We start from the raw sequence: 22,213 nt of genomic DNA on the forward strand, positions 1-22,213 counted from the left end.
TCGTAGCCTGCATGTCCCATGCATATGTGTTTTTCGTGTCCCTGGGTGCCACCGCGTACTACGGGAGGTTAATTCCACACACAAGGGCTACCGGGGTGCATGCACAGTTTTACTGCAGTTTTGGGGTGCTTGAGCGTTGCGTGACCTGTCACTTAATCACCAGGGTCACATACAGCCTTGCAGGTGCAGGGGTGCTTATAACATCTTGTATCCCACCCCCTTCACCCCAATTGCCCAGGACAATTGTTGTTTGTACCTCCCATTGGCACTTCTCCATCGGTGCCAGCACTACTCCTTCTGTGCCAGGGTTGGGAGGCCACCAAAGGTGAGGGGCACCTCAGCTGGGCGTACTCCTTGTGGCAGGCATGGTCAGGGACGTGGCTGGGTGACCAGGGAGTAGGGGGACTCCAGGGTGTCCAGGCTGGCTGCAGACGGGGAAGAGGCAGGGGTGCGCCAGCTCTGGACAATGTTGTGCCACATGTTGGTGCAGTCATGTCACCACCCCCTGTGGCTCCAAGAGATGCAGTTCTGGCACCCGTGTGACCTGGCAGTCCGTTTCATCGACTGCCACGGGCCCAAGGGTAGTGGTAGCTGCAGGTGCAGCTGTGGACACCATTAGTCCATTAGTCCATTAGTGGGCACCCAGCTGCCACTGACACAAGTCAGGCCTTTGGTCATCCCTCCACCTGCCACTCCCTCGGCTCAATCCACCCAACCCACTGGCCATACTGGTCAGGGCGGCATTAGCCAGCCAGGGTCTGCGCCACAGTCCAAGAGGAGGAAGGTTGCATCTGCAGCACAGGCTGGGACCCCAGACACAGCTACAGCCTCCTGCACGTCGAGGAAGAAGGCTTTCTGCAAGCAGGAACTGGACTGCCTCGTGGACTACCTGCGGGACCACAACCGTGACATGCTAATGGGGCCGAATTGTCAGACTACGGCTGCCCATCTTGATACCCACTGGAAGCAAGTTGCAGAAGATGTGAGTGCATTCAGCCATGAGGTGAGCACAGCCCAAGAGTACAAGAAGCATTGGAATGACCTCAAACGCAGCACTAAGGCGGAGCGTCCCTCAAATTACAACATGACTCTGGTGACTGGCAGTGGGCCGGCAACTGAGGAGGTAGACCTCAATCCGCATGAGTCACTCGTTGCAGAGTTCATACCACCATAATTGGTTGAAGGAGTGGGAGAGATGCAGGACTTTGATGCCCAGTCCAGTGAGTGTTGCTGCGTGTTTGTAGAGGCCATGTCTGTTTTACTCGTGTCATGTGTTGGGCATGACTGCCACTACATCTCATGTGTACATGGTTCTCATGGGTGTCCTGTCAAAGATTCAACACAAAAACGATTGAATGATGAAAGGGTAGAGGTAATTGGACCTTAGACAAAAGGGTTGAAATTCTTAGACAGAATATATATGGTTAATGGTTTTCGTGTAGTTAAAAATAAAAGTGGTTTATGCTACAGTAACTGGGGTTGGAGGGGGGCCCTGAACTATTGGGCCAAAAAAAATCGACCCTTTGGTTTTTTGGTCCTTTTGTTTCGACCCTTTGGTCATTCGATCGTTTTTGTTTGAACATTTGACCTAGAACCGTTTTCATGTGCAAGTCATGCAATGCTTCACTGATGAGTGCCTGCTGTGGAGGATGGTGGACATGTTGAGCAGACAGGGACTGTCCTCATCACCACACTTGCACCATGCTCACATGCTAGTCACCCGGATGCCCCTCCAGTCCATGTTCCAGCTCACTGGCCCTTCTGCATGTAGCCTGGGGTGTCCTTCCTGTCAGCACTGGGACTATGTCATTGCATGACTGATGTGCATGTGTCTCCTGTCTGCATGCTCCCTTGCCCCTCCACCCACCCTGCACTCCAATTTCACTATTGCACTGCTGTGCATCATTTTGCAGTACTGCAATGGCCTGTTCAAGCCTTCTGTGTACATGCTAACTTCCACCAGCCAAACTGCCAGACACATGCAGTGGGGTACATCATCTGTCCTTCATGCAGGGTGTCTCACTTGGACTGTGCAGATGGCAGATGCTCCGCAGGGACCTAATTACCCATTCATGCTCCATGTGCATTCCACGTGTCCCCCTATGTATCCTTGACTGGATGCTCATTGTAGTACGTGTCCAGGGTGACCGACATTTCATGCCATTCCACAATCCATTCCATGGCCACTCTGGCCCAGTCCTTCATCACACACATGTTTAGGGTGTCACAGTCTGTGTGGGGCACAGCCTCCTCCAGTTTCAGGCCCACTGACTCTGTCCAACTGGTGTAGTGGGTTGTGCATGCATGGGTGTACTACTGAGGGTTTGTCATGTGTCCTGCTTACTGTCCCATCATCATCTGCTGTGCTGTCAGTTGACTCAGGTGATGCCATTGATGCTATTCAACACTGGCTGCCAATACACAGGTCTCTGGTCACCCTTTTGGAACCATGCAAGGCATCCCTGCATTTTCACTCAGGCAGCGGGGTTTGCTTGTAGCCATGCAACCCATTGCATGCACATTGCACGTGATGCCTGAACTTTCCCATGCACTGCCTTCACGTGTTTTGAAGCACATCATGAAGTACTTTTTCATGTAGATAGTGAGTAACATACACATGTTCTGCACTGCATCAACCCACTTCGGAGCCATGTAACACCGTTCTACATGCGCACTCATTGATGCAATGTCAAATTGACCAGGCATGCATGGCAGGTTCTCTTTTGTGTGTGACATGTGTGCTTCATGTGTTGGCTGTCTGTGTGATGTCCATGTGTGACTGTGTTAACTGCTTATAACATGTGTACTAATGTTCTTTTCTCTCCACTTTTCAGATGATGACACAATGGAGGCAGAGGATGGTGTTGTCATGCCAGGCACAGGGTTGTTATCACAACCGCAACCCAGCACAAGTGGGGGTCGTGGGGTGGTAGACCACAAGAACCCTCGTGTGCTACAGTCCTTCTTGTCTTTGGCTGGGAATGAGTCCAGCCCAGATGACCACTCTGACAACCATGTCGAGTTGTATGTGCATCAGGTCCATACGTCAGGGGTGAGTGATTCTGATGTGGACACTCCTCTTACCACGACACCTGCACTGAAGGGCCAGACAGTGGTAGAACCTCCACCTGTGGTGGATCGGGACACAGTGTCACCCTCCACACCAGTCGCTGATGTGCCTGGGGCATCAAGTAGACGGGGGCATGTAGTCATGCAGCCACAGGCAGTGCCAACCCAACGAGGACACCCAGTCCTTGGGTCCTGCAGGTGTCAGGCCCAGCAACGCGGTGGCCGTGCACCACCGAGGTATACTGAGTGGGAGCAAGACATAACTGCCAATTCAGAACGTCAGGGGGCAGCACTTGATAACATCGCTGTGAGCATGGAACGTGTGGCCCAATCCGTGCTTCCCACTGCTAGGCAGGTGCTTCTCCAGCAGCACGAGGCGCAGTCCACGGCCTGCTCGCTCAGGCTGGGCAAGGCAGCCTCTGACAGGGCACGCCAGGCTGAAATGTTGTCTCTGCGTCAAGCAATTACTGCTCCCGCAGAGGCACACATGGAGGCCCTGAGGGCTGAGTATCAGTCCCTCAGATCCACTCTGGGTGCCCTCTTGACGTCCCAGAGGGTGCGGTCAGAGGAGAGGTTTGAGCAGCTTGAGCGTACCATCTCGGCTGAGCTATGTGCTTGCCGGGACGTGCATAGTTGTCCAGCCAGACCACGCAGGAAGAACTCTGTGTTACACATGTTACCTTGCAAGAGGAAGCATGTGTATCACAGGAGGCTCTGCATGCAGACCTGCGTGTCATTGCCACACAGAACCAGGCTCACCCGTCCGGCAGACTTGCTTACATTTAATTAGGTTATGCAGGTTGTTCATTGTTAGTTTAATTAGTTAATATAGTTTAATAGTTTTTGTCTATTGTGCGTTTATGTGACGGTGTGGTGCTTTGTGGCTTTTGAAAGCATCCACTGTCTGTTCCATCTGGGCCCTTCAAGCTTGTCTTGTGTATGTGTTTGCAGCTTGGAGTCCTGACTCACATTGGCCACTCCTGCTTCCCTTATCCATAGGCTCGCAAGGATGGTTCAGTGTAACAAAATATTACACAAGGGCTTTCGACTTGCCTTATAACTGTGGCCTGTCTGCTGCTGTACTACTTGTGTTAACACCCCTAGTGGGGATTGGTTGTGTTTCATCCACCCCATGTCTGTGATGAATTTGGGTGAGTATGTGATTGATTTCTCCATTAATTGATGTGGATTGTGATGTATGTTATTTTCTTGCCTGTATATGTGCTTGATGCACTTCATGCTGTAGACAGTAGCCTGCACCCTTGGCCTGTCAAAGTGACACTGATGGTGGGAGGAGTTTGGATGTAGCTCTGTCACTTGGCCCAGTGACAACCAGCATGTAGACACACACACAGGGAACTTTCCAGCCGTATTGCTTCGTTAAATGCCCTTTCTGCAGGAAGATGATCCTCCAGACTACGTTTGCCAGCAGACACAGGGACGACTAATCCAGGAAACTGTCCACGTTTGGTGGTGCAGACGTGTGGATGTGTGTGCAAGCAGATGCACAGGGCTTGTGCTCAGACGTCTGACAGAAGCAGACGTGTTTCCAGGAGCTCCTGCCAAGGTGAGCAACACAAGGGCCCACAATACAGACTACCTTCCATCAGGCCACTTGCACATGGATGCTAAGTAGCACCAGTGCTGGGGAGGTTTGCCAGGCATTGTTGGGGAAGCACACAGTACAGCTGACATGCGTTGAGGGCCAAATGCCAATAGCCTTTGCAAGTTCTCAGGGGCACACGCAGGGGCCATCAAACATATCCTCCAGTACACCCTGCTCCATTGAAGCTGAGTAATTAGGGTAGTAGCGTTCCTAGCCAGAAACTGATACAGCGCACAGGGATGACCAGCGAGGCTCAGACTCGTGGTGAGTGCATGTCATTTGCATGTGCAAATTTCCACATGCACTGCCTATGTAAATCTGCGGTTGCCAAAACACAACTTGTACTGAAGTTGCACCTTGCTATACACCTCTTGCAGCTCACCCAGGGACCATTCTATCATGTCTGATTCTTGACCCATTGGTCTTCCATTTCCCGTGCAGCCACATGCACCGGCCTTACTGCATTGACAGTGTATGTACCTTTGGTGGCCCAAGCTAACGTATAGGTACATGGCAGCAGACAGGGGTGTTTGTTTGAGGAGAAGTCACCTTATTTGGGGCATGGATGGGGTTGTGTGTGTGTGTTGTAAACACACATTCAGATCAGTAACTCACCCTCTCTTTGCAGCATTGAAGTGCTCCTGTTACCGGACCTGAGAGTGTGCAGGCAGGAGGCCAGCACTCACCCAAGAGATAAGTGTCTCTTTGGCTTGCATTTGACTAATTTGGTACAATATGCACGATGAACATGTTTTCTCTAATTGAGTATGTGTTTTTGTGAGTAGTTGTATTTTGCTTACTTTCCCTTGCAAATCCACATCCACTCTCCTGCCCCTCTTTCCGATTATCCTGAATAACAATGCTCGTCCATGCAACATATCCCTCACCCTCCTTCCCTGCCGGGGTCTCAGAGGCCTGTGTTAGTTTGATCTTGCAGGTGCCCAGACCATGGAGGGGGTGGTTGGTTTGTGCTACTCCTGCGCCTGGACAACAGAGCTGTGACACTACCAATCAGTTGTTGCATCATCATTGTATGTAATGTACCGTAAATGGTATACATCCTGTTGGACCATTGTTCAACTGTGCTACCTTGGTTGTTCTATCATCGTGCTTGTACATGTGCTTTGACATTTCCTGCTACTTCAAGTCATCTACTGGAGACTCTTCCAGAGTGTTTTGGTGCTTACAGCCTTTTTCCGTGGTTTGTGGGTTTGCTTATGTGGAGTTCTGTGCGATTTGGTATTTTTAGCAGTCAAGGTGGACTCTGAAGTGGCTGGAACCTATTTACATGCAAGCTCGAACATGGAGACCAAGGGGTAGGATGATCCTGTGGCCAGGTGGACTTGGAGGAAGAAGGCTACATACCCCAGTGACAGTTGTTCAGAAGGTCACGGTGATGGTAAGGGAGGGCATTTTGTTGTTGGACAGTTGGCTTGGCCTACAGTGTTTTGGGCACTCTGACATTGTAATTGTGGGGTACTATGTACATGATGTTTTGTGCTGCTCAATGCCTGTTCCTGTGTTGTCTTTACCTTTCAGGTGTCAGGGGATTGGTGTGGTTTGACATGCTGGGGTGTTCACATGGCCAATGTTCACATGTGATGTGTACTGGACACTGAGTGTCAATTGATTTCACATGCATATATTGAGTGCATGTCCCTAATGACACACACAGTTGCACAATGATCCACCACACGTACATCCACAATTCCATGGCCACAGGTGCACACAGATTGCATTCTCATGCCCGCGGTGTCCATGCAGCACACGATCTATTACCATTTGGGTATCCTGTACATGCGTCATTTGATTCGAGTTTTCATTAGTCTTTTTCATGTGATGCTCAAGGTGTATCTGCAACACATGGCTGCTCAAAGTGCTGTGTGCTGAGCAGTATGTTGCAGGAGACACACACAGCACACGGGTTCGGGAGTCTGGATTTTGCCATGCCCAATGTGCATGTCAACGGGCATTCAGTGTTGTGTTCATGCTACGACTGTTGGAAAGAATTTGTGTCTGACTTTGTATGTGTGGGAGGTTGTTGGTCAGTCATTTTATCGTATTCCATGTCAGACCTCATTGTCTCATGCCAGTTTTCATTTATGACATATCCCTTTGTATATTGTTGGTCATGTGTTGGCCTTTTGCTATTGCATGCCATGTGATGGTGTAGCAGACAAGGGTGATGTGGTTTGGGAGGGTTTGGGTGACATACCAGGGATTGTGATGGACTGGTTTGCAAGGGTGTGTGATACACACCTTCAATGGGTTCCTTTTGGTCACACAGGATTGGTTATGTTTAAGTAGCTAGGGATGTACACAATGTAGCACTTCCGTGGCAACATTCTCAGGGTGGTAAGGTTGTGACAGTTGACTGTCTCTTTGTCATCATCGATTGTCACCTGGTATGTGCCAGGACTGTGTGCACTCCGCAGGGGTGGGAGTTTAGGTGAAGAATGTGGCCACAAGCTGGGTCCGGGCTGCCTCGCCACGTGCTCTGTCCCCTCCCATGGGTGGCGCCTGTGCCTGTGGTTGGGGATGTGGGGGCATCACCATGTCCACCGGTACCTCCCGCCGTGTCGCAACATTGTGCAAGACACATGCTGCCACAATGATCCTGCACACTACTAGGGGTGTATATAGTAGGTGCCCACCAGAGTGGTAAAGGGAGCGGAAGCGTGACTTGAGCACTCCGAATGTGCGCTCCACTATGCCCCTGGTTGCAATATGGGCATTGTTGTACCTTACCTGGGGTGGTCTGGTGGGGTTCCGGATTGGCGTCATCATGTGATTGCTCAGAGGGTAGGCACTGTCCCCTGGGGAGGTGATAATAGTTGAGATTATTAGGGTTTGGGTATTTGTCTCTGTGTGACTTGCATGCATGTGCACAGGCATTTGTACTCACCTAGGAGCCATGTGTCACCATGCTGCCCAGCTTCCAGGGCCCGGCTCAGGGCAGACATTCTGTATATGAAACTGTCATGGGTGGAGCCAGGGTAGTTTGCATAGAGAGAAGTGATGATTCCTTTATCATCGCATACAACCTGCACATTGATGACATGCCAGTGCTTGCGGTTTCGATAGATGTGCTCAGTGGCCTTAGGTGGATGTAGGGTCACATGGGTGCAATCTATGGCACCAAGCACTTTGGGGAAGTGTGCCACCCTGTAAAAGTCCTGGACCACGGCCTGCCTTTCTGTGGGTGATCTGGGCATGTATATGTGCCTGCAGACTGAGGGGCGTGCAGTGATGATTGCCAACATCTGGTGTAGGCAGATCTGGTCTGTGGGGCCCCACCCACTATGGCAGTAGTCCACTGAAATGACCCAGTGGCCAAAACATGCAGGACATTGAGAACCTTCTCCAAGGGGCTCAATGCTTGGGAGCACAGGGTGGGGGATGTAAGGTCATCTTCCCACTCCCTGACGAGGTCTAGGATGATATGAGGTGGAAACCTATACCTCCCATAGACGTGTTTATCAGGCATCCCAAAAAGTCTGGTCCGGGGTAAAAAAATGCGGGCCCTGGCTATTCTCCTCCTCCTGCGGTGTCCCATGATCAGTGCTGCGACAAATGGGGCATTCATCGTAGATGTATATACATGTTTGTTGTTTGCGCACACTTTTATACTGTGCACGGGGATGCTTCCGTCTGCCTTCATGTGGCGAACGCGTTGACGCCTTTGCGCTTTTTTAGCTGTGCGCGGGTTTCCCGTATTCGAATCCATGAATACGGGTTGTTCGCGTGCATGTGGGCGTTCCGTGTATTTCCCTGCAGTACTTCCCCAGTTACGCCTTCGGGATGTTGCAATGACGTGTGCGCCTGTGTGCGCCACGCACGGGTTTGGCGCACATCCCGAGAAAGACACGTGCAGGGACTTCCATGAATCGCACGCTTGCGCCTGCCTGCGCCAGCTTGCGCCACTTTTTTCGGCAGACGTTTGTTCCATGAATCAGCCCCTTAAAAGGCACAAGATATAGCATGAGTGACAATACACAGACAGAACAACAGTGTATGGGGCAAGTAAAACTAGAGTAGGGGGGCTCCTTTCTGTATTCATATTTTTAAACTATGTTCTTCTGTTTTTCTACACACTGTCACATTTACAAAAGTCGGAAAACACAGCCACAATAGATAAGACTCCCAAATATCTACCGTGTCACTGACCATGGCCTTGGACAGTGATTTTGCTCCCTCGATGTCTCTATACCTATAAAAAAACCTTTCAAAAAGAAATTAAACGCAGACAGCCCAAAATGTATAGCTGTGGGCACAGAACTACTCTTACTCACAGGTACATGTAGACGTGAATATCGGCAAAACAGCCACACAAAAAATAGTTTCCTGCCCCCAGACCCTCAGCAAGTGCCGTCCACATGTGTGTCAGCTCCCACCATTCCCCAGATGGCCTTCTCACCTCCTCTGCACTCTCCCTTCCGCCCAACAACACACACTGATTCTGTGACACAGTTTGCTATGATATGTTGGCTATTTGAGGCTATAGCCAAGGCTACAGAAGTTTGTGTTGCAAACTCAGCCACTAGACCCCTCCAATTCACAAATTTCACTCAGTGACTCTAACCAGCCCCCCACCTCGAGCCTGCTGGCATTTGCATGTTTTTTGATATGCAAATAGAGTTTTTCTTGCGTTTCATTTTCCTATATTCCCGGTTGTAGATGCGTATAGCTCTCACATTGAGAGAAAAACAAGATGGCGGTTGTTTAATTTCTAAAAAAAACGGTTTCTGTTATCCCAGAGATATAGCTATCTATTTTTGAGAAGGGGGAACAATATTTAAATAACTACTGCTTGGAATAACCCCAAAACATGCATTGATCGCAATTCTCAATGAAGCCCAGGCGCTCGCATGCCTGAAAATGCTAAATCTTGACTAAAGTAGTAGATAGTCTATTTTGGAGCACATATGCATTCAATACATATTGGACAAAATGATGAAAGCGAAAACTGACCTATTTGTTATGAGACTGGTTTACCAATGATAAGTGTAGGAATAAGTGAGGAAAACAATAAGAAATATACTGGTAAAATATATTCCTAAAATTACCCCGTAGGTGCACCAGTGCAATGCTACTTTTAGGCGGAAAAGGAGGAAAGACATAAAATAAAGAAATGCATAGTTCCTACATTAAGTCATCACAACTTTTTTTGGTCAAAACCGGTTTTAAAAAAATATCTGTTTTTTAAATAAATTGTTCTGAAATTGTTAAGGTCAAAAGAGCAGCAGATGCTTGAAATGTCACTCTCCTTGGCATGCTTTCTGATGCTTTCTGATGCATCTTGATGTCCCCTTTCTTAGTGAGTTATACTCTATTGTCAGTTCTTCTAGATGCTTAGCCTCCCCAGTCTCTTTCAAAAAGAAACACGAGTTCCTTGTGACCTAGGGTACACGTTCACTTCCCATAATCATGGAGCGCACTGCTGCCACATTTATCCATGATATTGCTCAAAGGGGAGACTTAACTTATGATGGACATGTTCGTTCTGCACCAGCACTCGGCTCCCTCCTGTCCAGGTCTAAGGCATTTATTTTCAGACTGGCACTGCTGGCTCTTTATTCTCAGCTAATAGAGTAGACACGTTGCCTGCCAAGAGAGGAATCCTCTCTGGTCAGTCAGCGTGGTCACATTGTGAAGATCTGTTGCGTAGACCCGCAACGTGAACACACTGACTGACACTGACTCACAGGTGGGGACTTTTCTCCCATCAGGCAGCGTTTCTACTTCCTGGAGAGGAGGAAAGGGCCATCCAGTCCTCCCCATTGCTGCAGTGGGCCACATATGGACAATGCATGCAGGTAAGTGTGTTTTTATGTTATGTGTGTCTATGTATGTGTGCATTTATGTGGGTGTATTCATTTTTCAGAATGTGTGCATGCAGGCATTGTATTAATGATGTGTGGGGCATGGCATTGTTTTTTTGCTTTACCCTTGATGCAAAGTACCAAACAAATGTGATAAGTGAAGTGGCATTATTTGACTAAACCCAGAATCGTGCAATGTCCAAGACAGTATTATGAATGTGTCACATGTGACTGACTTTGCCTCAGGGGTGTTGCTAGGTCTGGAAAAGACCCGGGGCTATGCTGATGTCGGGACTGGGGGCTAGCTAGCCTTTTGGCTGTAGCTCCTGAGATTCTATCCGGGGCTACAACCAAAAGATCAGGGGCTATAGCCCCATTAGCCCCCCCCTAGCAACGCCTCTGCTTTGCCTCATACTTACTGGCCTTTCTGAGATTATGGACTATACATATCATAAACGAATTAGCCTCAATGGTTTCCATGGATGCTAATTCAGTGGAATGAAACGTCATGCCCGTTGTAAGATTTATTTTAATTAATATATGGATACTTGCTCTGTTGTCCCCTTATTTTTACCACCCCATACCACCATTTTGGGCAATTTGATCAAAACTCAAATGTATTTAAATACAGGCATTACAAGTATGCCCACACCTTAGAACCACACTGTGCTAGTTTATACTGTACCTAATGTGTCATAATAATAGAACTTTACACAGTTAACTGTTCCAATTACAAAAGTGTATTACTTTTCTACATTACTAACTAGTAATACACAGCATCAATCAATACATCCATTGAAAGCATATAACATATTACCACCAGCCACCGGGTCCACAGTGTGTCTCATACAACTTATACGAGTGCACAAATATGTGAAAACAAACCTCGCTCTTTCCAAAGCCAATTGCCAAAATCATATACATAATATCATTATCAAATTAACTTACAACATTCTTATACCTTTAAAAAATGTGAGGGGTCATTGTCAATACCGCAATCAAGTCTTTCGTAGATTATCATTTGAGTATGTCAAATTAATACATGTCGGTATGTCAAATTATTGATGGCCTTTGTTGGCCCTTTTTGGCACCAACATAACAATTTAGCACAATGTGCTAACTATACAAAAGCCCCAATTTCTCAGCAGACTGTTCTGGCCAGCTGCCAAGGCAGCAAAAATGGGTCAAAGAAACGCGGTGGGTACTAAAGTGATAAAAGTCATCCCAGCTGTCCCCATGAAACTACACCATCCCTGCTTCTGCAGCCATATGAAGAGGGGATGGGTAGGCAGGGTAGTGCAGTGGGAAAAGTGGAGCACAGCATTCTGTGACCAGAGATTTCTGACTGCCTTTTGAAAGGAAGCGCCCCCAATTCAGCACGATCCTCCCCGCAATGAGAGACAATAAGGGACTCTCCCGTAGTGGGAATAAGACCAAGACAGAGTGCGGGTGAGCGTAAGTGGGAGTTTATCCAAGGATAAGGCATGCAAAGAACTCTGCAACCTACGAGAGCGCTCTGCCTGACAATAGCAAAGACAGGCGTATTTCTAATACAAAAAACGTCATCAACACCTAAACACTATAGGGGGCACAAGTCAATTGGGATTGGGTGGTGTCGACTAACTATAAGTGTTGCTGGCGCGGGGTTGGTCTTGGCGGGACGACGTCACTGGTCAGCCTCGTGGGTTGGGTTGGGCCTGGCAGGCCGGCTTGAGGTCATCCATGCGGTGTTGATGTGCTGGGGCAGCCTGTGACAATAACGAATACCTTTCCTGTCTCATTTGCCCTAGGCCATGCACACTACAGTTATTCAGAAAATGACATTTACGTTCATTAATAAATCGCTTCACTAGCTTATCTTATAAAATAAACACAACACATGAGGAATGCACCTCGTGAGAGGTCTGGTGGTTGTTGGTTGGGGTGAGATTTACCTGAGTCTTATTGACCGGTATTTTAGGTCACGGGACGGGGCTCTGGGACCTGGGCCGAGTGATACATGTCTGTCTGCTGCGTTAGAAGTTATTATATAGATGGGTCTCTGTGTCTTGTCCCAATGATGGGGGTCGTCCTTACACGGGGTCAGGATTCTTGGGGGGGTTCGTGGGGATTTTTATGAGAGGGTGCTGGTAGATCAGTGGGTTCATCCGTGGGTTTATTACCGTGCTGTAAATAACACAGGTGGCGGGCTGTGGCCTTGGTTGCGGCGCCGGGGCCTCTGACTCTCTGAAGTAACGCCAGCTTGGTTGGGGGAGGTGAGGGAGCGCAGCACAAGTCTTAGCTTTTTTATCTGGCAGGCTTGGTGGGGTGGGAGAGGGAATGACCTTGCATATACTCACAAAGGTATTTTCCTCGTGCGTTGCTGATCAGTGAATGCAGAAGTTTTATACTGTTCTGCCTCATTTTAACGTTATTCAGACACACATATATATATATATATATTTCATTTTCGTTACACATTTCTTTAATACAGTCGGTTCCAGTACCTTTTCATTACCTAACATTATGTTCACTACATTGTGTGCGTATTGTATGTACATTAGACGTTATACGAGGGATATCTAGGTTATGGCCTACAGAGATTGATGCTCGCCGCTTTGGGTGATTCAAAACATATATGAGTTCAAGTTTCTACATACTATTGAAAAACACTTTTACAAATAGAGGTTACACGTTTGGTCAACATCTTTCTCCGTGGTTATAGCAGCATTAGTCCAGACCTGGAGGGATATCATATAACGTTACATTTTTATGGTTCGTTCACATTTTAAACAGAGGTAGTTCATTAACACCAATACTTGAACTATTTTCTACCTTCTTCAGATAGTGATGCTTCAGCTTTTTTCCCCGTTGCCCCGGCCTTGCGGTCTGGGTCATACGGGGTGCAATATCACATTGTTACTAATATAATGTTGCCGTGTTGGCATCTCGGGTTTAGCTCATCTCCGACTTTCTCATGGGAACGCGCTCGCAGCGGATCTGCCAGGGCTGCTGAGGCGGCAGAGATGCATGAAAGGCCCTCCAAAGGTGGGGGCCTCGTTACAGTGTGCTGAACTCACACCATGTTTGCTGTGCACGATGGCGTCTAGGCCTAACTTAAGTTTCGGTAAATGCAAAGACAGGGTGCGTGTGGGCAATGTCGTCGGCGGGTGAACCCCCCTCCACCTGGGCCCGGGTGGCATGAGGGTGCTCCCACCGAGCCATGGTCCTCACCTGGGGAGGGAGCTGTAGGTGAGGAGGGCCTCGTGGCCATTCCTCCCCTACATTTCCCCCCTTTCGTTACTTAAAGTAACGAATTTCTTTAGCTCTTCTAATCTTCTACATTCTTGTTCTTCTAACACTGCACCATCCCATGCAGGGCTTCCTTTTATAGGCATCCATGCTCTGCACACCCCCCTTAAGCTCTCACCTCTCCTAGCATACTCGTCTGGTGTACATGTCAAATATATACAGTCGCCGGTCTCTTCCAGATCTACCCAGACCTCCTCATACCATTCCAGTTCTACGTCTCGTGGTTCTTTAATCGTGGTGTGCCATAGCTTATCTACTATGTACTTGTCACGGCACATAGGCACTAACTGGTACCTGGGGGTGTTGTCTGTTCCTGTCTGCACATGTACTTCTTGTGTTGCTTTAATTGTACCACCGGAGTTGCCCATTGTCACCATCATCATTGCACCGTTAGGGACTGCATTAGCACAACATCGGAGGCCCACCTGGCACAGGCAGAACATCACAAGGATGATCACCACTATTGGTATCAGGAACTTCATTGTCACTCCAAGCCATGAGGGAACCCAGGAGAAGATATTGTCGAACCACGAGCTATCCTCAGCTCCACCTTCCATTTTCATCTTCTCGCCCAGGTTATGTACTGCTTCAATAACGTGGGACAGGGACCCATTTTCTGCGTCTTCAGAAGGTACGAACGTGCAGCATGCACTTCCTATTTTTCGGCAAACACCTCCATCGATTGCTGTTAACAGGTCTAGGACATACCTGTTTTGCATGGTCATTAATCGCAGAGCTCGTAGTTCCACCTTTATTATGTTGAACCCTTCTTCAGTGTCATTGGCCAACTGGATCAGTTCCCACCGTGTGATCTGGAGCCATTTTGCATTTGCTCTTGCTTGGACACTTGATACTAGTGAAGCAAAGAATGTTTCCACGGAGCTGAACAGGCGATACTTGTCTGGGATCTGTGCCAATAAATCAGATGATGCTTGTGATATGTAGTTCGAGGCTCGCTTGTTCCTTGAGAGCTCTTCTCCTTTCCCTCCGGAGGACAGGACATAAAGGTGCGCTTGTGTAGTTGGAGACGCTGCATTCTGGTTCAAGCCTTCGTTCATCGTGTTACTTCTGTCAATATGGCTTTCAGGAATCACCATTAGTGTTGAATGCAAAGTGGCCATTGAGCAGCTACCACTCCATGATTGGGGAAGGTGCAGGTACGCCTTGTTCCCGCATACCCAGTAGGTGTCCATTAGTGCTGCTGTTCCTTTTTTCATATCTGGGATGGTGAGAGTTTTGTTACAGTTCTTGTTCGTTCCTATTGCCATTTTTCCTTCTCCCTTGAAACATAGTTTGTTTTGTATTTCACTTTGTAGCTTAAAGGGTTTTTCCATCGCTGTTACCCATGTTAATTTAGGGATGTGTTCTTTCCATATTGGCAAGCACGTTCTTTCCATCCACCGCAACTTTTCCGGTTGAACACCCTTCAGTGCTTCTGCCTTGCACAGCACTTCTTCGTCTTTCCATTTGCTTTCGGAAAACAGTGTCCCTTGTATTGCAAAGAAAGGTTCTTTAAGGCAGATCACTCCAGACGCTTGCGAATAGCACGTTTTGTTGTTCTGTACCATTCTGAAAGAGACATCGTGTGCTTGGAAAGTGTTCTTTATTCTACACAGCGTGAGATGAAGGAGACATTGGGCATCCACAATGGGCAATTCTCGTGGCAACAATACTTTAGGTGTGCCTGATGCATGGGGGATAAGTGAGCAGACATAACAGCTCTCATTGGTTGTTTGTTTAGCTGTTGTGCTCATATCTGCATACCATTTATTTGCTTGGTGAGGGTGTCGTGGGTCTTCCATTTTGTCTAACCCTAGCCCATAATACTCATCATACCCTTTTCCACCAGTCTCTCTTCTCCGCCTACTTTTCTCCCTTCTTCTGTATCTTCTCGTTATAGGAGGTGAAGAACCAGGCCCCCCTTCCTCCCTCCCACCCCCCTTTTCTAATTCTTCATATAGGGACGTGTGTTCTGTCATCATAATCACTTTTCCATCCTCATTAATAAACAAGAGATCGTTGTTTGAAATTGGGGCGGGAGGGATCGTGTGGTTGTTGTATGTTCCAGGTTGGGACATTGTGTCATTATCTACATTTTTGGTTCTCCATTGTGAGAGGACAGCAGTGGGTGGTGTAGTATAGTATCCCCACACAAAGTGTGATCCATCCCAGATCAAGAAATCACCTTCTTTGATACCTACAGTCGGAATTGTTTTCGTTCCAGGAGCAAGGGTGGTGTTGTTCCCCCCTCCCCCCTCGTTCATCTCGGTAGAGATGAACGCTATAATCCAGTGTAACACCAGACAAAACATTGAGATGAAGAACACGATAGCACACATTGATAAACCACATTCAAATGAATATGTTAATCTAGCCACTAACATTTCTCTAAATCTAACATATCTATTAGTTGCAGGCTGCCCATTCGATGCCATGATAAATCCTGTTTGAGACACAAAAGTTCATTAAATACAAACATGTAAGCATTTCCACATTGTAACGTTTCGGTGATAAAATATAGGGTTGGGTGAGGAAGGGGGTTTGTTGACAGACAAGGTAGCTTTCAGTCAATATTATTCGTAACTTACTATATATATATATAAATAATAAAAAAAAACATGACATTTTTAAAAACAACAATAATAAAAAACATCTTAAATAGTACAGGAAGGAAAAAAAGAACCCCACGCAAAACTTTCAAAAATTGTAAAAAGAAAATTTACATATACATGTGTACATGTTTTAGTCCAGGACATTTGTTGCGCGCTAATTGTGTTCACTGTTCATCTCATGAAGCACACAAAATTCAAATCATTCATTCCGCACAACTTCATCGTCCGCTGTTGCCTGTGCCTCATCCTGCACCTCACTCTCCGCAGCGCTGTAAGCTTTACGTACATCTGTCAAATGCACCCAATATCGCAGGCCCTTAACCTTTACTGCTGTAGGCGTGCAAAACACTACCTCATAGGGGCCATGGAAGCGTGGTGCGTTCCACCTCCGCACAAAACTTCTAACATATATAAGGTCCCCAGGCATTAGCTGTAGTGGTTTTTCAGGCAAACCGTTTGGTTCAGTCGCGTTCCCCTCCTCTCTTGTCGAGGGGGGGGCTAGTTGCTTTGAAATTACGCGCGCTGCCCGTGTCAATTTTCGCAGGTATTCTGTGAACTCCTCCCCCAATATGGCTGCGCTTCTGTGTGCATCAGAACGCTCACGGAGAGGCGAATGCGCTGTGTGCATTCTTCTTCCCGTGACGATCTCGTGCGGGGACAAATGGTGATCCTTACTTGGCTGGTTTCGTAGCTCAAACAAGGCCAAAGGCAGGCAGTACATCCAAGTCTTTTTAAGGGAAAAACAAAGTTTTGATAATCTGCTTTTTAACAGGCCGTTTATCTTTTCTACGACGCCATTACTTTGAGGATGATAAATCGAACATAATTTGTGCTTTATTCCCAATAATGTAGTCACTTCTTTAAAGAGTTCATTAACAAAATGCGTCCCGTTATCTGAGCGAATAACGTCGCAAATTCCCCAGCGCGGAAACACTTCCCGCACTAGGAACTTCGCGGCGCCCTTCGCGTCAGGGCGGGCACAAGGGCCTGCCTCCACCCACCTCGAAAATGGACATACAACCACAATCATGTATCGAGCCCCGTTACACCTTTCTCCCATGTCTACATAATCAATGTGGAGCTCTCTGAATGGGCCACTTGGTTTTGGTATCGTACCCCTTAGTGTACGCAATGTCATACCTGAGTTGTAAATTTGACATGTCGTGCATTCTAGAGCTAACCTTGTGACGTGTTCCTGGAGGCAAGGTGTAAACCAATCTTCTTGTATCTCTGCCATTATGTGTTTCTTTGTGTTGTGTGCAGGAAAGTGTAGTTGTTGAAATGCTATTTCTAACAGCGTGATTGGCATTACCACTTTTCCTGAACTCTCTTGTCGCCACAATAAATCAGTCGGTGATTTGCTGCATCCTCTCTTAGTCCACAGCAATTTTTCCTCTGCACTAGCTCCCTCTTGCAGCTCTATTATCTCCTGTGTGGACATCATGTTGTATCCTGTGGGGACTTCTTGGCTTGCTGTGTGGTGCAACATGTACTCTCCTATTTCACCTTTTTGTAGATATGAAGCTGCTTTGGCAGCGGCGTCTGCTGCCGCGTTCCCCAAAGATACAAAATCTGTATTGGTGGTATGAGCTTGACATTTTACGATGGCCACTGCCGTGGGGTCTTGCAGGGCCTCAATCAGTTCTTTCAATAATTCTGCATGCTGGACTGGCGTTCCGTCTGCTCGTCGGAACCCTCTCCGCCCCCACCGGGCCAACCCGCCGTGAACTGTTGTTGTCATGTATGCTGAGTCTGTATATATGGTCACTGCGCACCCCTTGGCGGCATGCAATGCTTCTATTAGCGCTATTAGTTCTGCTGCTTGCGCTGAATAGTGTGATGGGAGGCGGTGTTGTACTAGTATCTCATATTCATCTTCCTCTAATCGTACCACTGCCATACCCACATGCTTTTCTCCTGTCTCCATGTCTATTGATGCTGACCCGTCCACAAAATACACCTCACCCTCGGTCAGGGCATTTTCAAAAATCACTTGATCCTTACTTTCGTCACCTGTGTACGTGGCGCAGTTGTGGTTTTGCATGTCCTCTATGGTGCATGCCTCTGTGATGAATGTGGCTGGGTTCACTGTTTTACATCTTACTATATGGATGTTAGCGCTGGACAGTATTATCTCATATGCTGTGGCGCGTTGTGTTGTCAATGTGCTCTTTGTTCGCTCTAATATTGCAAAAAGTGAGTGTTCCACGAACAGTGTCACCGGGCAGCCCATTACTATCGTGGCACTTTTTTCAATTGCGAACGCGGCTGCAGCTAGGGATTGCTCGCACGCGAAATGACCTTGCATTACTGCGTCTAGGGTGCCGCTGTAGTAAGCTAGTGGTTTGTGCCCTAAGGATGTTTTCTGTGTCAGTACTGCTGTCATCAATGTTCCTTTGCAGTGTGAAAATAAGAAGAACTCGCGCCCATAATCTGGGTTTGCTAGTACTGGAGCGCTTGATATCAGCTCTTTTAGTGAGTTAAATGCTGTGTTCGTCACCTCTGTCCATTCTATGTGTTTGTGTTCTTGTTGTGCTTCTTTCAGTGCCTGTAGCAGGGGCCTTGTGTACGCCGCATAGTCCAATATCCATGCTCGGCAATAGTTACACATACCCAGAAATTTCTGCATCTCTTTTACTGTTTTGGGCTCCCCAATTGTTCTAATCGCCTGTGCCCTGTCTGGTATAATTCGCTTGCCATCCTTTGATATCAACTGACCCAAGTATAGGACCTCCGTCAGACAGTATTGTAACTTCCCCTTGTCCACCTTGTACCCCTTATTTGCCAATAATGTCAAGAGTGTTATCGAGTCCTGTCTGCATTCTTCCTCAGCCTGTGCACAAACCAATAAATCATCAACGTACTGAATCACTGTGCTTTCTACAGACAAATTCCCCAGATCTTCATGTAGTACCCTGTTAAATATGCTTGGGCTCTCGCAATATCCTTGTGGTAGTCTGCAGTGTTCGAACCTCCTTCCTCCCAATGTAAATGCTGTCAAGTACCTGCTCTCTTCTGCCAAGGGAATCGAAAAGAATGCATTTTTTAAGTCAATTACTGTGAAGTGTGATGCTATTTTTGGAATGTTGCACAGTATTGTCGCCGGGTTCGGTACTAAAGGGAACTCCTTCATTACCACATCGTTCAATGGGCGTAAATCTTGTATCATCCTCCATGAACCCCCCTTCGCTTTTTTGATTGGGTAAATGCATGTGTTGCATGGGGAGTTTGAGGGCACTATTATACCCTGTGCTAGCAGTGCTTCTATTGTCTCTCTGATCCCTTCTTCTGCTTCTCGCGACAGTGGATATTGTTTCACCCGGGGTAGTATTGCTCCTTGTTTTACTTTTATCACCACAGGCTGAACTTCATGTAGCAACCCTACATCGTGGGGGCCATTAGTCCATAAGTTAGCGGGTACTGAACTCATGTCTTCATCAAAAAATGTATGCGGTGCTCCTACTACCGCCATTAGTTCAACTTTAGTTTGTCTGGCTGTAACTACGATGTCGCAGGGCATTGCCAGTTCCATCACTACTTCACCATCTCCCTCAGTGTCAGAAAATAGCTCCTCGTCCGAGAGCTCTCTCAGGGGGATATTTGCATTTGTACACAATACTGTCCGCCACTCACACCCTTCCATGTCAATACCAATCACGCATATTCTGTTTGCTGATACATGTATTGCATGCAAATCCAATGATAGTACTTCCCCAAGAGCAGTGTCAGGGCTTGCTATGGGACGAAAAAGGAATTCTGCTGGTATTCTCCACTCCACCCTTTTTAGTTCTGGTACTATGAGAGCCAATGTTCTCATGCCTTCAACAAACATCTCCTCATTTCTTGGTACCCCTCTGATCTCTTTTATTGTTGTGTGGCCGTGTATTACTGCTAATATACGGAGGGGGCATATGCCTGGCGTTGAACATACGATGCCGCTCCCTGTGAATGATATGGTCATGTTTAGTTTGCTCAAGAGATCTCTCCCCAGTAAGTTGATGGGAGAGTTTTCATAGTACAGTAAGGGTGCTTTCACTGTTTTACCCCCCACTGTCACATCCAATACCTCTGTGTAAGGAACTTCAATTACAGCCCCAGAGAACCCCTGCGTCTCTAACGTTCTATTAGATAACGGGAACCGGCCCTCTCTAATGCATGATTTCTCCGCTCCCGAATCCACCATGAATATGAATTGCTTGTCTCCTATCTGCGCTCCTATCAATGGTTCCTCTGATGCATTGTGGGTCGTAGACAGTACTGGACACGCAAGTGCTCTCTGTGGGCTGTCCTATGCGGGGTGTCTCATTGCCCCCCCTTGATCGAAAATATTCCCCGAAACTACTGACACTCCACTGTAAGGTGCGGGGGCTGGTGCCCCATTAGCTCCTGTGGCGAAAGTATTACCAGGCGTGTAGTGCACATTGTCATTATTCTGTGGGCTGGTTTGTGTTCGGTATTGATGTCCGTGTAGTTGTGCGTTACTCCTTTGTACTACATTGTCTGGTTGCTGGTATTGTCCCATGGGGAGGCCGTAGGGGCTTCCTGGATGGGGGTGTCCGTACTGTTCTATCTCTTGGAAACCGTTGTTTTGTCTGCTCCTACATTCCCTTGAGTAATGCCCCCATCTCCCACAATTCCAACAGCTCCCCTGTGGACCTCTGGGACCCTGCCACCCATTTCCTCCCATTCCTCCATACCCTTGTCCTCCTCTTCGCCCCCTGTACCCACCTCTTCCTCCTCTTGGGGCCCACTCTTGCCACGTTGGACCTCCGTTCTGCTCCTGCTCTGTCCACTGTCGTTGCCCTTGTCCTGCCCAATTCGCTGCTATTCTTCCTTGTATTGCTATTTGCCCCTCCTCTCCTTCCTCTCCCTCCCGTATGAGTGGGAGTCCCGCTACCGCTGCTGCGACCTTCACCAATTTTGATTGCACCAACTTCGCCTCGTCCGCCAACCTTTTCTGTGCTACTTCCCTCTCTCTTTCTTTGATCCGTTTACAATGGTGTACTATTATGCTTTGGATCTCCGGCCAGCCTTTTGCCTCAACACCTGCTATTTTATCTAGTGCCTTTTGCACTTCCTTTGGGAGCCCTCTTTTAATGATGAAGTAAAATAGAGACGTGGATTGGTGCCAGGGCGTACCCGTTTCCGCTCTCCACATCTCCTGCACCCGGAGAATGTAATCCATAGCGTCCTCCCCATCATTCATGGTACATTGCATTACTGACTGCAGATCAGGGGTATCTGGGAAAGTTTCCCGCAGTGCGTCCCACACCCTTGCTCGCACGGTGTTAAAAGAAGCCCCATCATGGCGATCACACTCCAAAGTTACAGCTGGAAAACCCGCTTTAGCCCACACTCTGTCTGCCTGATCCCCTACTGAGGACACTAGTAGGCTTTTCACATCGCCTACTGCCAGCGGTATACCCGCGGTATGTTTTTCAAATGCATATATCCACTTGCTTGCCCCTCCTGACAGCTGTGGTAGTAATTTCATTAAGTTAGCCTTGTCCATCTGAGCCCACGGTATATAGTTCGGCCTCCCACCTCCCCTGTGGAGTAATGGTAGTTGTAATTTCCCTTTTGCCGTTGCAGCTTCCTTTTCCTTAGTCACTGCTGACTCTAATGACGCCATCTTCCCCACCCTATTTCTTAGTCGTCCTATCCATTCATCCTCTATAGTCCCCAGTGAACATGCCCCATCTAGCTCCTCACCTTCTCCTCCTACTGCCATGCTCAATCTATCACTCTCATCCCCCCCTCCTCTGACATCACATAACAAATCCTCTCTGATCCCTCTCTCTCTCGAGACATCA

Source organism: Ambystoma mexicanum, chromosome 5p, assembly GCF_040938575.1.
Source record: "Ambystoma mexicanum isolate Mex_15411 chromosome 5p, UKY_AmexF1_1, whole genome shotgun sequence".
Classification (NCBI taxonomy): domain Eukaryota; kingdom Metazoa; phylum Chordata; class Amphibia; order Caudata; family Ambystomatidae; genus Ambystoma; species Ambystoma mexicanum.